At 35.0% G+C, this 16,712-nt stretch overlaps 1 pseudogene; it reads right to left on the bottom strand.

Moving 5' to 3' along the window:
* Positions 1-16,712, bottom strand: part of LOC101093574 — a 78,862-nt pseudogene that overhangs the window by 41,845 nt on the left and 20,305 nt on the right.

Genomic DNA, 16,712 nt, shown 5'->3' with positions numbered 1-16,712 from the left:
TATTTCTCCTTCAGATTCTATTTGCTTTGGGCTTATCATAGTATAACTGTTTCTGGGTATTTGGTCTTCTTAGAAGGTGGCCAATGCCCCAAGTCAATTATTTCAGTGTTCTAAAAGCACTTCAATGAATCTGAGCAAAAGTGGCAAGGCTTAATATCACCAACCTTTAGCAGTTTGAACTATCACCTCAGTGCATTTTACTGGCCAATCAAGTCACTAAGGAAATCCTGATTTAAGTAGAAGGAAGAAATCTTTTCACAAATACCACTTCTCACTGGCAAAAAGGCACATACATGCCAGGGGGCGCAGTGGGGGGAAGTGTCTGGAGTCATCTTAAAGAGGAGCAACTACATCTATTTTTTTTTCTGCCAACCATAATATATATTATTCACCATCATGGCCCCCATACAACCTATTTCTGATGAAGATATTCTTTTAATTATTTGTAAAATATTCAGATATTAGCTTTATTGATGTATGGAATAACTTATTGAAGATACTGCTACAGTTTCAGAAGTATAGAATTCCTTCCAAGTTTGAGGATTCTGTCCCTCCAGAAGTGGTACAGCACCCAAACCAGACATCATAAAATGGTAAGCTCGCTTATCTAACTAGAAGGTATGCATTCTAAAGTCAAAGGATGGAAATTAGAATGACACCTCTCACAATGATGCCTACCGATCTTTTCACAGACTGCTTCCTTTCCCTGCAACTACGGCTTCTTCAGTTTTGGAAGATGCAACACCCAAAGAAAAAATGTTTCCATCAGGAGATACATAATAATATCATTTTAAATGGAGATTGAGATTACCTCCCAATCTTTTGGTTTCCTCTTACCTCTGAGTCAGCAGAAATCAGTGGGGTTACAGTATTGATTGGGATGACTGATCTTGACCATCCAGGGGAGATAAGGTTGTTTCTATAGAACAGAGCAAGGGAGGGAAGGAATGGAATCCAGGTAATTCCCTGGAATGCTCTATGTACTGCCACATCCAGAGGAAAATATCAATGAAAGTTCACTCTACTTCTATACAAATTCAACAACTAAGAGCTTATAATTGCTGAAAAATAAAAGTTCGGGCAGTTTATTTATTTATTTTATGGCTTATTTGTGAGAGAGAGAGACAGAGAGAGAGGGAGAGAATGAGTGGGGTAGGGGCAACGAGATTGGGAGACACAGAATCTGAAGCAGGCTCCAGGTTCTGAGCTGTCAGCAGAGAGCCCAACGTAGGGCTCAAACCCAAACCCACAAACCATGAGATCATGACCTGAATTGAAGTCAGATACTTAACTGACTAAGCCACCCAGGTGCCCCAAAGTTCAGGCATTTTAAATAATTTCTCTTTCTTTCTCTTCTCTTAACATTTTTGCGAATAGGTTGCAGAACACCATGACAGTATAAGGACTAAAACCAGAGGGGAAGTATACATCACCTAGAGATTCTGAATTTGGACCCGATGCAGCCAAGAGATACACATTTACATATTTTGTATTTGATTGATGGTCTCCCTTCCTTTTTTCCTTCCTTCCTTCCTTCCTTAATCTTCTTTGGAAAGGGAATTAATTTTATTTATTTTTGACACAGAGAAAGAGCATGAACAGGAGAGGGGCAGAGAGAGAGGGAGACACAGAATCGGAAGCAGGCTCCCGGCTCTGAGGTGTCAACACAGAGCCCGACGCGGGGCTCGAACTCACAGACTGTGAGATCATGACCTGAGCCGAAGTCAGATGCTTAACCGACTGAGCCAGCCAGGCACCCCGGAGAGGGAATTAATTTTAAACTAGCTATGTGAGGCTTAATTGAGAAGATATCATTGCATTTTTTTTAGGAATACATTTTGCTGCTTTTTTTTTTTATTGGAATTACCCTCTGGGGGAAAAATCGTGTATATCGGTTGTGGCATACCGTAGCATGAAATGTACTGGATGTTTCTACTTGTTTTATTGTCAAGCAATTTAATACCATTCTTATATATGGGAAATTCCCCACTGTATAAATTTTTCCCAATCAGACATGTTTATGTGGATCTTTTAATCTGGACTAGTGATTAAAATAAGCAGAGACAAAAAATTCAATAACGATATCAATGGAAGCCATATCAGTTTTCAGGGTCATCCATAGCAAAAATGGCAGCAAAGTCAATTTATGGTTGGTGACATTGGTAGTTGTGGTTGTGGTAGTACAAGCTGAAACAATCTGTGTCCACTGGAAGAAAAATGGTCCTCACAGATTGCTTCTGTGAAATGATTTAGACAGCAGTCCTTATTCTCTAGATTCCCTTTTTCCTTCCTCATTTGCTAAGCCTTGTCCTTTCATTTTGCTGGTGAATTTATGGGCTACCTAATAATCAATCAGTAAATTCTCCTAATGCTTAAATTACTCAGAATCAATTTCTGTTGCATGCAACTGCAAATTCTGTCTTATGAACATATATCTACAAAGACAAATACCTTTTAAGTACATTCTGCATGATATATGAAGAAAGTAAATGTGAATTAAAATTTTTTAATGTCTTTTAACAAAATTCCATATCAATGTGATTGATATTTGCCTCATACAAAATATGCAATCCATCATATGCATACTCCATCAAAAAGTAAGAATTACAAGTCTGCCTGAGGATAGTGAAATCATATCAATTTTCTATAAAATATAACTGAGCACTCACTTCTCCACTGTGGAAAAACAGACATTCATCAGCATATCCTGTGAAAGAAATGCAGGTGTTTTACAGAATACCAAACAAATATTGATCTCTAGTAGTATTACAAAGAATGCAAACATTGGCATTATACCAGTGTTGCTTTACTATTGGTATTGGCATTACGTTTAGCTAAAAAAAATCAGATAGTCCTGAAGTGTCATTTTCTTGTTGTTTAAGGATAACTGTATCTGCTGAACACTCATACACACAAATTGATAAAGATGTCCCGTAAGATAATACAGGATTCAAAATGTTTCACAAGTACTTGGCTTAATCAGTATTTATCATAACAGAAAAACTAAGTAAATATATTAAGAGGTAGAAACTTCTGGTTATAAAATAAAAAAAGTCACAGGGATGAAAAGCACAGCATCAGAAATATAGTCAGTAATATGGTAATAACTTTGTATGGTGAAAGATGGTAAGTACCATAGTGAGCACTGATGAGCACAAATAATTGCTCATCAGTGAAATATAAGAATTGTTGAATCACTATGCTGTACCCCTGAAATTAATGTAACATTATATGTCAACTATACTCAAATTTTAATTTTTTTAACGTTTATTTGTTATTTTGAGAGAGACAGACAGACAGACAGAATGTGAGCAGGGGAGGGGCAGAGAGACAGGGAGACACAGAATCCGAAGCAGACTCCAGGTTCTGAGCTGTCGGCCCAGAGCCCAACGCGGGGCTCGAACTCCCAGACGGCGAGATCAAGACATGAGCTGAAGTCAGACGCACAATCATCTGAGCCACCCAGGCGCCACAGTTATACTCAAATTTTAAAAGAACTAAATAAATATAAAATTAGGGATTGTAAATGAAAAGAGCTCAACTGTTAAATTTATTACTATTTTTTTTAATTTCAAATTTTGTGTGTAGGTAAAATTTTTATATACTTTTATATATGTAGTCCAAAATATTTAAGATGATACTTTGCATATTCTTGCAACCAGGACATTGCTAGAGTTGATAACTGAGTTTCATGAACTTGACATAAAATAATTTGAGAGTAATCTAATGAGAATATACTATTTTTTTCAACAAGATTTGGAAAGAACCTTCGTAAAAACAGATGATGTATATACCTATAGGTACTATCCTTTTTTTTAATATGAAATTTTTTGTCAAATTGGTTTCCATACAACACCTAGTGCTCATCCCAACAGGTGCCCTCCTCAATGCCCATCACCCACCCACCCCTCCCTGCCACCCCCCATTAATGCTCAGTTTATTCTCAGTTTTTAAGAGTTTCTTATGGTTTGGCTCTCTCCCTCTCTAACTTTTTTCTTCCTTCCCCTCCCCCATGGTCTTCTCTTAAGTTTCTCAGGATCCACATAAGAGTGAAAACATATGGTATCTGTCTTTCTCCGTATGACTTGTACCCCAATGCCACATAAGAGTGAAAACATATGGTATCTGTCTTTCTCCGTATGACTTGTACCCCAATGTTTATAGCAGCACTTTTAACAATTGCCAAATTATGGAAAGAGCCTAAATGTCCATCAACTGATGAATGGATAAAGACATTGCAGTTTATATACACAATGGAATACTACTTGGCAATGAGAAATAATGAAATATGGCCTTTTGTAGCAACATGGATGGAACTGGAGAGTGTTATGCTAAGTGAATATGTCCTTTTTTTTACATTAAACTTATTCATTCGAAGAAAGCTTAATGCCTAGGTTTTAAATACCATGTTTATTATAATATTGTTATTTCTTCATATTAGTTTGTCTTCATCTATTTCAGGGTCATTATTGTATATATATTTAACACCATAGCAGTGCTTTATGGCAGTGTGATATTTGGATCATTTCATTTCTACTTCAGGAGAGACAGAGGGGAGGGGCAGACAGATAGGGGGACAGAAGATACTAGGCAGGCTCTGCGTTGACAGTAGCAAGCCCAGTGTAGGTCTGGAACGCACAAACTGAACCATGAGACCATGACCTGAGCCAAAGTCAAATGCTCAATGGACTGAGCCACCCACGCACACCTACAGCTCCTCTTCTTGACTATGCTGTCAATTTGTTTAAAATCTCAACCTAGAGTAATTGTCCCTCTATCTGGTCAACTTCATTTTTGGTGAATAAGCAGATTGTTAAATTCTGCTGACATATATGCTAATGTAATGCTGTGAATTGGCAACTGGTCTACTGGACCACATGGTGTGTATTCAGATCAATTTGGATATACAGTAGCTATACTTGTATCTGGTGTGGTATAAATGCTCATTATGTATATATGAATGTATCAACCTATGAATGAATGCCACCTTTGTAAGGCTACGGCTTTTATTTTTTCTCCTTTGATGATCCAGTAAAGTTAAGCAGCGTGATGTCTGACTCGGTAGTTTCTCTAAATGCTTGATAAATGAACAAATAATTGCTCATCAGTGAAATATAAGAGGGATATCCTAGACTCATTTTTTGTGTGTTCAATAAGCTCATGCATAATACACAAAAAAGTGTAAAATAAATGCAATCATGTGAAAGAGTCATATGATTATAGTTTGTTATATATAGACATTATACATTTACTATATCTTAACCCTCCTTCAGCTACCCTATGGTCTTTGTTCTAGCAAAGCATTTAAATAAGACTTTGAAATATTCTGTAGTATTTTTCCTTTAGTTTGCTATGATTCATTGTGACAGTGATTACAAACAGTGGTAGTCATTTTACTGACAGAAGGTGATTTACAGAACATGCTTTATTCCTTTGGAAGTTTACCAGCTTCCAAGGGACAGCAATGCCCTATGATAACTCATATTTATTGAATAATAACAATGTTTGGAGAGTTCTACCTGTAATAACCCATTTAATCAATCAAGTAAGACTATTGCACAGGGATTATTATTTTCTTTGTTTACATATTAGGAAACTGGGGCAGAGAAAGTAAATAACTTGCCTAAGATCACAGAGTTAAAAGTACTAAATCTAGAATTTACAAGGTAGTGTAACTCTGGAGTTAATATTTGTGATTGCTACCCTCAAATGATGAAGGAATACAGCTCTATTTGGTAAATGAGGAAAGTTGAGCTTTCATGATCTAGTCTTAGCCATTCCTGAAATAACACTATCTTCAAAAACTAAAATAATGATGCTTTCCAGTAATTCCCAATTTTCCTTTGTCTTTGTTCCATTTTTTCTGCTCTCCATCAGGCGTGTGTCACCACAGAATGAAGGTCTTACCTAGGTAGATGCTGTAGCCTAATGGATAAGAGGCTATGCTTATTTAGTAGGTAAGGCTATATTTCCCAGCTAGAAGTATTTACTCATCTTGGAAGAATGACACATAGGAACATGCTCTCCTGCCAAAAACATGCTTTCCTCTGGTACTGGGCATCGAAGGATTCACAGACCTGGACAAGAAGTATATCAGGACCCAAAAAACTCACACTCAGCGTGAAGACAGAACAGGTGTAATAATGATATGGTTATCTGTCTCTAACAGACTGAACTTTGCTTCTGCTTCTACAGTATATTGTGGGATGTTTAGCTGTATCTCCACAAATCTCTTCAAAAACATTCCCCTTAGTTAGCTTTCAAAGACAAATAAAAGTCATAAATTTAATCACATGAAATAGTTCCCGAATTTACCTCAACAATTAACTGAGCAATGAACTGGAGGAAAATCTTTATTGTACTAAGAGAGTTAAACCAAAACTAAAAGGTATATATTTACTGGGCTCACTGAACCTTACAAATAAAAAGTAAATATCCAACAGATGCAAAAGTGAACTAATACTTCATTTAAAGATACTTGATTTAAAGATAAAATGTAATATTATTTTATATATTACATTGTAAAGTACCTTCAAAGAAAGAAACATAACTTCACATCTTTTAAAACCTATTCAATTTTATCATTGCTTTTTACTAATTTGTTTATTATGTATCTTGGTGTGGCCCTTCTTGGTTTGAATTTATGGGGAGATTTCTGTGCCTCCCAGATCTCTGTGCCTTTGTACCTGCCTCTGTTTCTTTCCCCAGATTATGGAAGTTTCAACTATTTCTTCAAATAACTTTTCTGCCCCCTTTTTTTTTCTTCTTCTTCTGATATTCCTATAATGCAAATGTTATTACACTTGATGGAGTCTCTGAGTTCCCTAAGACTACTCTATTTGCATGATTCTCTTTCCTTTCCTTTGCTCAACTTGGTTACTTTCCATTATTTTGTCTTCTGGGTCATTATTTCATTCCCCTGCTTCATCTAGCCTGCTATTTATTCCATCATATATATTTTTAATTTCATTTATTGTGGTCTTGATGTCTGATTGGTTGCTTTTTGTTTTTGTTTTTGTTTTGTTTTTTTGTTTTTTTGTGTTTGTTTTTTTTTGGTTTTTTTATCTATGTGTTAAGGATCTTACCGATGTCCTCCACTCTTTTCTCTGGTCAAGTGAGTTTCTTTAGGATCAGTACTTTAACTTTTCTCTCAAGCATATTATTTCTAACCATTTTGTTTTAGTCCCATGATGTGGTTTGTTCCTGTACTTTCATCTGGGAGATGTTTCTCTGTCTCCTCATTTTGTCTGACTTTCTGTGTCTGTTTCTGTGTGTTAGGAAGGTCAGCTGTTTCTCTTTCTCTTAACAATAATAGTGTTATGAAGAGGTCCTGTAGTGCCCTGCAGTTCAGTGTCAGCTGTTCCCCCAGGCCTATGTGTGTCACGTATACTCTGATTTTGAGACTTAGCCTCTTTTTCTTTCAGTCCAGTTGTCTGCAGAGACTCTCTTTGCCTATTGTGGACAGGGTTCAGCCTCCAGCATGGGTGAGGTATGTTTTACCAAGGTGTGCAGTGGTCTACTTATAGACCACTCATAACACTATTAGTGTTAAGAGAAAGAGAAACCGCTGACCTTCCTAACATGCAGAAACAGACACAGAAAGTCAGACAAAATGAGGAGACAGAGAAATGGGGCCTGCCTCCACCACTGCTGAAACTGAGTTCCTGCACATCTTGAAGTAATTAAATGTTTCTAATTCCTCTCAGCCAAGTAAGATTCATATCTAAAGTTCTGGGACTACTATTTTTTTTCTTCAGAAACCCATCGTTCATATACTGTAGGAAAATCAGGATGACTATAAATATAAATTATAATATTATGTACTATAATATTAACTGCGTGCTTGAATTGTTATATGGTAGGTATTAGACAAATATATAAAATATAAGGTTCAGGGAGTGAATATTTCCATTAGCAAAGCATTAAAATAATTTCTGGCATAGTTTGCTCAGGAAAACTACTTCTAAACAAGTTTTGTTTTTAAGTTATTATTTAGGCTCTTTGTTAGATTTTTTTTATTTACTGCTTCCCAAAAGTTCCAGCCTTTTATGATTTTATAATTCTTCCAACAGCCTCATCATAACAATTGCATTAACTAAAACATGCTCATATACCTTATCTGCATGTCAGAAATATATCTAACCACTGAGACAAAACTCTCTTCACACCATCCATCAGAAGCATCAGAGGTATCATCAAGAAATGATTTGCAGTTCATTTAACAATAGGTCTTCAAAATAAGATATCCAGAGTTTATAGGACAATATGTTATGCCTTCATGTAACATGACTCATTTTGAAATGGACTTTGTGTCTGATGAGAGAACTAATGAGTAAATCTGATTCTACATTTAGAGATGAATGTAATGGACAATAAATATTACTACTCCACATTAGGGGTTAGCAATAATGAATTGACAGCTGGGAAAGGTGTTATTCATATGCATAATTCCGAATTCACCAACCCAAAAGGTGATGTAGAAGTGTGGATAACAGTAAACTAATATATAGAGCAATTCCCTTCTTATAGATTCACTTATTTCATTGGAATTGGATTACTCATTTATCATTACTGGGAATTTTCAACAAGAATGCTTTTTGTACAACTGCTACATTGTCTTCTCAAGCTGAATAAATTGAAATATGGGAAGAAAAATAAAGATAGACAGGCTTAGAAGTTAAACATTAACTAAAATAAAACATTTTAAATTCACCTTATAATTAGAGAAGAGAGAGTCTGCAGAGTGAATATAAATTTACTACAATATAGATTGTGTTAAAGAATATATAAAATACACTTAAATGACATTAAGTTAGAAACATATTTCAGTGGTCACTATGCAAAAGACTGCAAATGAAACAGAAAAATGGAAAGAATAAAAAAATGACCGTATGACAGGCCAACAAATATAAATTATACTAAATAAGTAGACCTTTTTACAAAGAACAATTGCTACGCCAACAAATCCAGATAATGTAGAATTATTTGGTGTTAATTTTTAAACATGAAACTATTCTTTGTACTATGACATATATGACTGAAAATAGCAAGAATCTTGGATTATCACTTTATAGCTTTGTTTAAGGGTAAGAGTTCTGTTTAACCATGTGACACATTTACCTGTGCTGGAATGGAACTGGTAAACCACTTTGATAGGTCTTTGCTCCCCAAACTGAGCACAGAATGGTATTCAATTTAAAAGTAAGCAGCTGTCTTGCTACACTGAACAACTATTTTGATTCTCTCTGAAAAAAAAAATATTCATCTATTTTAGAAGCTAGTTTTAGCTGAATAGACAACTAAATTATACCTTGGACTCTTGGTTGACTTTTGAATTTCCCCTTCTATATCATACCTTCCCTCATGTATTTAGGAAAGGCTCCGGTGAATTAACTTGTACAAATTAAAACAAATTGTGAAAAATCTTAAAATGTGACTTATGTCTAAAGTCTTTCCATTTCAGTGGAGTTGAATTACCAAGCTTAGGACTCAGTAGTCAAGAAGAGGATAATATCATAATCAACTAAATATCATAATCAACTTCTTGGAAGCTCAGAAAGTATCTCAAGGCAACTGGATATACCAAAACTTGAAGAGGTAGTCCACAAAGATGAGATACAAAGGGCTATCAGTAGGTGGAGTGGATAAATACGTGTTTTTTTTCAAAACCTAAGACAAGAATGACAAATAGAAAACAAGACTAAATTTAAGTGTGTAAGAGTAAATTATATTGGAAAGAAAAGAAAAACACAAAATTCTTAAAAATGGGAGAATTCATTTAAGTCGTACCAATAATTTATACCCATTAATTGTTTATTGGACACGTTCTTAGTTGAACATGTACTGCGTTTGGGGCATTCTGATATTCCCTAGAGATACAAATATGAATACATTACTGTGAATAAATCCCTGCCCTCATGCAGTTTCTATACTGTAGTTGAGAAGGCAAATAATAATGCTGCCTCTAGTCTCACTGTGTCTTTGAATCTTTGTGGTTTTCCTCCCACGATACTTTCTTTCACAGAATATTCACTAACACTCATATCTACTTTCATTATTTAGGGTATCTATTATTCTTTTTTTTTTTCAACGTTTATTTATTTTTGGGACAGAGAGAGACAGAGCATGAACGGGGGAGGGGCAGAGAGAGAGGGAGACACAGAATCGGAAACAGGCTCCAGGCTCTGAGCCATCAGCCCAGAGCCTGACGCGAGGCTCGAACTCACGGACCATGAGATCGTGACCTGGCTGAAGTCGGACGCTTAACCGACTGCGCCACCCAGGCGCCCCTATTATTCTTGGTATATATCTTTCAATTACTCTTTTTAAAAAAAATTATTTATTTTGAGAGAAAGAGAAAGAGAGAGCCATGAGCAGGGAAGAGTCAAAGACAGAGTGGGAGGTGGGGTGGGAGAGAGAGAGAGAGAGAGAGAGAGAGAGAGAGAATCTCAAGCTGGCTCCGTGCTGTTAGCACAGAGCCCAAGCCCAACACAAGGCTCAATCTCACAAACCATGAGATTATGACCTGAGCCAAAATCAAGAGTCAGATGCTTAACTGACTGAGCTACCCAGGTGCCCCTCTTCCAACTAGTCTAACTGAGGTTCTAACCATGCGAAGTATGTTCCTCAAAGAGACAGGTCTAGGTATTTTAGTTTGTCAGTATAAATGGAAAGGGGGTCACTACTGGCATTTAGTGGAGTAGGAGCTGATAAAGGTAAATAATCTGCAATATGGGGCAGTTAAAATTGCAAAGAACAGTCTTACCCCAAAGCTAATAGTGTGTTTGTGGAGAATTATATGCATGTTCTCAGTTCTTCTTGATACACACTTTATTCTCCCTTGGAAAACCATCTTTCTAGGTGCCCCACTTTCTGGAAAGGTCTGTTCCTCAGTCTATACCTCAACACATCAAACTATCAAGATTGTCCCAATTTTGAGGCAAGGAAATGTCTCAGATGACTTTCCACTAGCCCCAGATACAGTGTTTGATGTGGAAATGAATATAACCTAAGGTTTTCTAGCATTAGGTCCACAGATCATTCCATTATACCACACACTACTTCTGGTAAATAAAATTTTAGATGCTGAAGAAAAATAGTTGAGATATTTTTGGTAAAGGATGCTATTTAGTGTTTTTCAAAATACACTGGTAAGTAGATATCTAAGTTTCTAGATAGGAAGGTCAGACTTGCACCTAGCAGTTCCTGAAGCAAGGACAAGTAAAATTTTCAGAGGAGGTTGCCATTAAATCTAGAAGTTTTATAGCACATCCTTCTTATCCATTCATCAACCAGTGGACACTTGGGCTGTTTCCATATCTTGCTATAAACACAGGGATGCATGTATCCCTTTGAATTAATGTTTTTGTATTCTACCCAGTACTGTGATTGCTTGTTTGTAAGGTAGTTCTGTTTTTAATTTCTTGAGGAATTTCCATACCGTTTTTCAGAGTGGCTGTACCAGTTTAGATTTCCACCAAGAGTGCAAGAGGTTTCCCCTTTCTACAGTTCCTTGCCAACACCTGCTGTTTCTCGTGTTGTTGATTTTAGCCATTCTATAGGTGTAAGGTGATTTTTCACTGTAGTTTTGATTTTCATTTCCCTGACGGTAAGTCATGAACATCTTTTCATGTGTCTGTTGGCTATCTGGATGTCTTCTTTGGAAGACATTTATATATACAATGGAATATTATTCAGCCATTAAAAATAATGAAATCTTGCCATTTGCAATGATGTGGATGGAGCTAGGAGGTATAATGCTAAGTGAAATAAGTCAGTCAGAGAAAGACAAATACCATATTATTTCACTCATATGCATAATTGAAGACATTGTTTAATTACTATATTATATATCTGACATTAATATAACACTACAAAGAAATAAAAATAAAGTTATACTTACACCAAATAAATAAAGTGTTTCTACATGAAAAAAATAAATCTAGCTGTTTTAAAAATATTATGCTAAGTGAAATAAGTCCTACAGAGAAATATAGATACCATATGTTTAACTCTTATGTGGATCCTGAGAAACTTAACAGAAGACCATGGGGGAGGGGAAGGCAGAAAAAAAGTTAGAGAGGGAGGGAGCCAAACCATAAGAGACTCTTAAAAACGGAGAATAAACTGAGGTTTGATGGGTGGGGGGGTTGGAGGGAGGGGAAAGTGAGTGATGGGCATTGAGGAGGGCACCTGTTGGGATGAGCACTGGGTGTTGTATGCAAACACATTTGACAATAAATTTCATATTAAAAAAATAAAATAAATGTTGCTGATGATGGTAACACTACAACTACTACTAATAACGACAGACAGAGAGAGAGAGATTGAGTGAAGAACATATACAAATTGATGCTAGAGAATTAAACTAGCCCAACTTTGTTTCCAGGGTCCATTAAAAAAAAAGACTATGGAACAAGGACACTACATGACACAGCACAGTTTCCCACAGGCAGAGATTGGAGACCAACAATAACTGTTAAAGGAAATCACTGAATTTGGTCTTTCTTTAGGTTTATATCAAATATTCTTAGAGTCTCAAATTAGATGAATGAATGTCAACTATACATTAATATCCAAGATTAACTAAGAGTAAAGTATAGTCAATGAACGTGTGAAGACATGAGAAATTGACTCGCCATCTTAAGAAGTTCCATGAGAACCAAGAATTTAATAGTCATGTAAGCTGGGGTCAATTTAGAATCACTTTCATTTGGACAATGATAAAGGTATAAGCTAAGAAACTAACAATGGTGGATATTACCCTAAGTGACTTAAATACGAAGATCCTCTTATGTGGACATTATTTATCTACGTTTTACAGACATGGACACTTAGAATGGTGTTGGAAAGTATAAAATATGTTTAGTCCTTTATAATATCAATGTATTTCATTTGATAACTAAATATATAGAGCATGGTTTCCTACAGTTCATGCAGACATGTGTAGCCTCTAGCTTTTAGAAATTCATGCAATCAGCCATGTGATTAGGTTCAGTCAGCAACAAAAAGTGGCAATCTTCAAAAGAGCTCATGTTTACAATGCCATCATACAACAGGACCTTACCTTTTATCTCTCCATTACCCTGTTCACACCACACTTAACTTTATGCTTAATCAACTGCCTTGCAAAATAACACTGAAAGTTAACAATATATTTTATAAGTGGCTCATGCACGGTCAGAATGAGTACAGTAGCATTTATCATAATAAACATTTATATCTCATATTTATTAATTGAAAATTATATATAGTATGCATCTGAAAATTATATAAATATAGTATACATCTGATAATAGTTACAGAACAAAACAAAGCTATCTACAATATTTTTCATAAAATATCTAGTCATCTCTTCTGTTTAATTTTTATGAAAAAAAATAATTGGTAAGAAATTGCATCTAGTTATATGTTTAACTGTTGGCAAGAAATTGCATCTACTTATATGTTTAACTGTCTACTGGACATTTCTACCAAAACCTGAAATGATTTACACTCACACAGTTAACTCTCTGTGTACTTTAACACAACTTTACTATTTATTTGTATTTATCAACATGAATTTATTATTCCTGAAAACACTTTAATAGAATATTCAAATTGTAAATAACTGTATTTTTCGATTTGGGAAAAAGAAAACATTTAAATGTTTATGAAACCACTCAAATTTTGGTAAACAACATCAAAGACTGTTCTGTTTGTTTGTTTGTTTTAGCTGTAAGTCTTTGAATATTTGAGTTCAAAATGAAAAGATGGGGGGGACATCATACCAAAAATATTGTCTATTTTTATTTGCATAAAACTCATTCTCCAAAAAATTCGATCCAAAAATTGCTTCCTAAATCTATTCCTTGGCCAAGCTGAGAAAAATTCTGAAACATATATATATATATACAATAAAAAACTTAAAACTATCTTTCTTTTAGATCCTCTACATCATAACTAGAATCTAAATGCTTTATCTAACTAATAACTTCCCTCACTCTTTGCTTCTTCATTTCCTTCTGCACCTAATTCTAACTGCACCCCTCTCTTTTCCCCTAGGCCTGCCAAAGCCCAAAATCTCAACTACTTCTTAAAGTAAAATAACTCTCAAAACAAAGAAGGACCATGTAAGACTCGGTGTTTTACTTAATTGACAGCCATCATCAAAGACTTTGAAAAGATAGAAAGAAATCTGCAGAAGAACATATATTGATTAAAAGAATATATAATCCAGGGCTTCTAGACATATACCAACTAATTTGTGTTAGTGGAAATCTCAGTTGCAAAACCTTGTATGGAAAATGAAGAATGGGGAGATTCCAAGGGTGACTTAACAAGACTCTAAACTGAATAGGAATTAAGAAGTGTTTGGATAAAACTGTAGATGTTGGACAAGATATTTTGAAGTCTGTCTTCAAAATCTTTCCTGTGAAATAGCTTTGTCACGATTTAGTCCTCTAAGCAATCAAAGGTTGAATCATTGGGACTTTAGCAATAGTTCTTTAACACTTTTAAATAGACAACATTCAAAAGTAAAACCTAAAATATATGTAATCTTAGCTCTTTCCTCAAGTTTTATTAATATTATGTCAAAAGTGGGAAACTTAATATGCAATAAAAACTAGAATCAGAAATTACCCCACAGGCAAACCTCCAATACTTTGCTGAAACTTTTCAGAATCTTAGAACCAAAGCAGACTATAACTCTGATAAATTGATGGTATTACAGATAAGAATAAAACAAACAACGGACACCTGGATGGCTCAGTTGGTTGAGCACCTAACTTTGGCTCAGGTCATGATCTCACTGTTCGTGAGTTCGAGAACAACACCAGCCTTTCTGCTGCTGGCACAGAGCCTGCTTTGGATCTTGTCCCCGCCCCCTCTCTGCACCTCCCCCAGTGGTGCTCTCTCTCTCTCTCAAAAATTAATAAACATTAAAAAAAATTAAAACAAACAAAAATCAAAATAAAAATTTCTACCCTTGTTTATTTAAACAGGGTCTCTAGATACTGTATACAGGAGAAAAAAATTTTTTTTTAAAGTTTCCTGTGTTAGCCAAGAAAATAAAATAAGTTAGTGATTAGTGAAGTTGTTACTAAAAAATTAAGCACCAATTTCCTATTGTTCTCTTAACCTCAAAAAGAGAATTTTCTCAAAATATTCAAAGACAACCTTAAGAAAATGACTTTCAGAACAGATTAGGTAGTACCTTAGTGAACTTGTTATAAGAACAAATATATGGGGAAGACAACTAAAATCAACCATATCAGAACTCTGGCCATTAATCAAAGCCACAGAATGAGTTGAAAATCATCTATCCAATAAAAATCACTAAACCAAAACAGTAGGTTTGGAGATGTTTAACTTGGAACTATTTCCTTATCTCCCACCTCCTCAGCTCATTGATGTGATACCAAAGACCAGTAGCACTGCAAACAACAGAGAGAGCACACCTTTTCTGATGGTCTGTTAAAAGCATTATAATCTGAATACAGTCAATAAATTTATCTTAACTTATAGCCCATAGGAAAATCTCTACCATAAAAGGAGCCTCGGAAAATTGAAACATTAACATATTTATTATGTGTTCTGATCACAATAAAATTAAGTAAAACATCAACAGGAGTAACTTTGAGAATTCCCAAATACATGGAATGAAAAACATTCTCCTAAGTAACTAATGGTAAAAGAAGAAATAACAAGAGAAATTGAAAAAGTACTTTGACTTGAAAGAAAATAAAACTACAACATACCAAATTTTATGGGATGCAGCAAAAGCAGTGCTTACAGAGGAATTTATAATTGTAAATATCTATACTGAAAGAAGAAAGATATAAAGTCATTAATCAACCTTCTACCACAAAAATTAGAAAATGAACAAAAAGTTAAATCTAAAGCATAAAAATAAAGATTAAAATTTAAATTATTAAAATAGAAAGCAGTAAGAAGAATCAATGAAATAAAAATCATATATTTGAAAAGGTCAAAACTGGGGCACCTGATTGGCTTAGTCAGTTAAGCATCTGACTTTTGATTTTGGCTCAGGTAATGATCTCACGGTTTGTGAGATTGAGCCCAAGCGGGACTCTGCACTGACAGCATGGAGCATGCTTGGGATTCTCTCTCTCTCTCCCTCTCTTTCTCTCTCTGCCCCTCCCCACCTCGCACAAGTGCATAGGCACTCTCTGTCTCTCAAAATAAACAAACATTTAAAAAAGTAAAAAGGTTGAAAACTGAAATGAAAACATGTAATTCAATGGGCCATGAAAAAAGAGAAAAGACTCAAATTACTAAAATTGAGAATGGAAGAGGGAACATTATTACTGTTCTTAGAGAAATTTTAAAACAGGATTATAAAATAACACTATGAACAATTGTGTGTTAACAGATTAGATAACTTGGGTGCAGTGGCCAAATTGCTAGATAGTCACAAACTACCAAAACTGAACCCAGAAAACATAGATAATCTAAACAGATTTATACAAAGTAAAAATATTGAACTAATAATTTTAAAAAAATTCAACAAAATCAAGCACCAGATGGCTTCAATGGTAAAATCAATGAAATTGATTAATTCTCATTTAGAGAATTAATATCACAATTTCTTTCAAAATATAGAAGAGGAGTGAACACTTCCCAGCTCATTATATGAAGTCATTACTATGGTGATACCAAGAGTAGAAAATCCATCACAAGAAAACCACATCCCTTAAGGACAGTAGGGC

This window comes from Felis catus, chromosome A1 (genome assembly GCF_018350175.1).
Source record: "Felis catus isolate Fca126 chromosome A1, F.catus_Fca126_mat1.0, whole genome shotgun sequence".
Classification (NCBI taxonomy): domain Eukaryota; kingdom Metazoa; phylum Chordata; class Mammalia; order Carnivora; family Felidae; genus Felis; species Felis catus.
The sequence above is the reverse complement of the archived record's forward strand: the minus strand, read 5'-3'. Positions and strand labels throughout refer to the sequence as shown.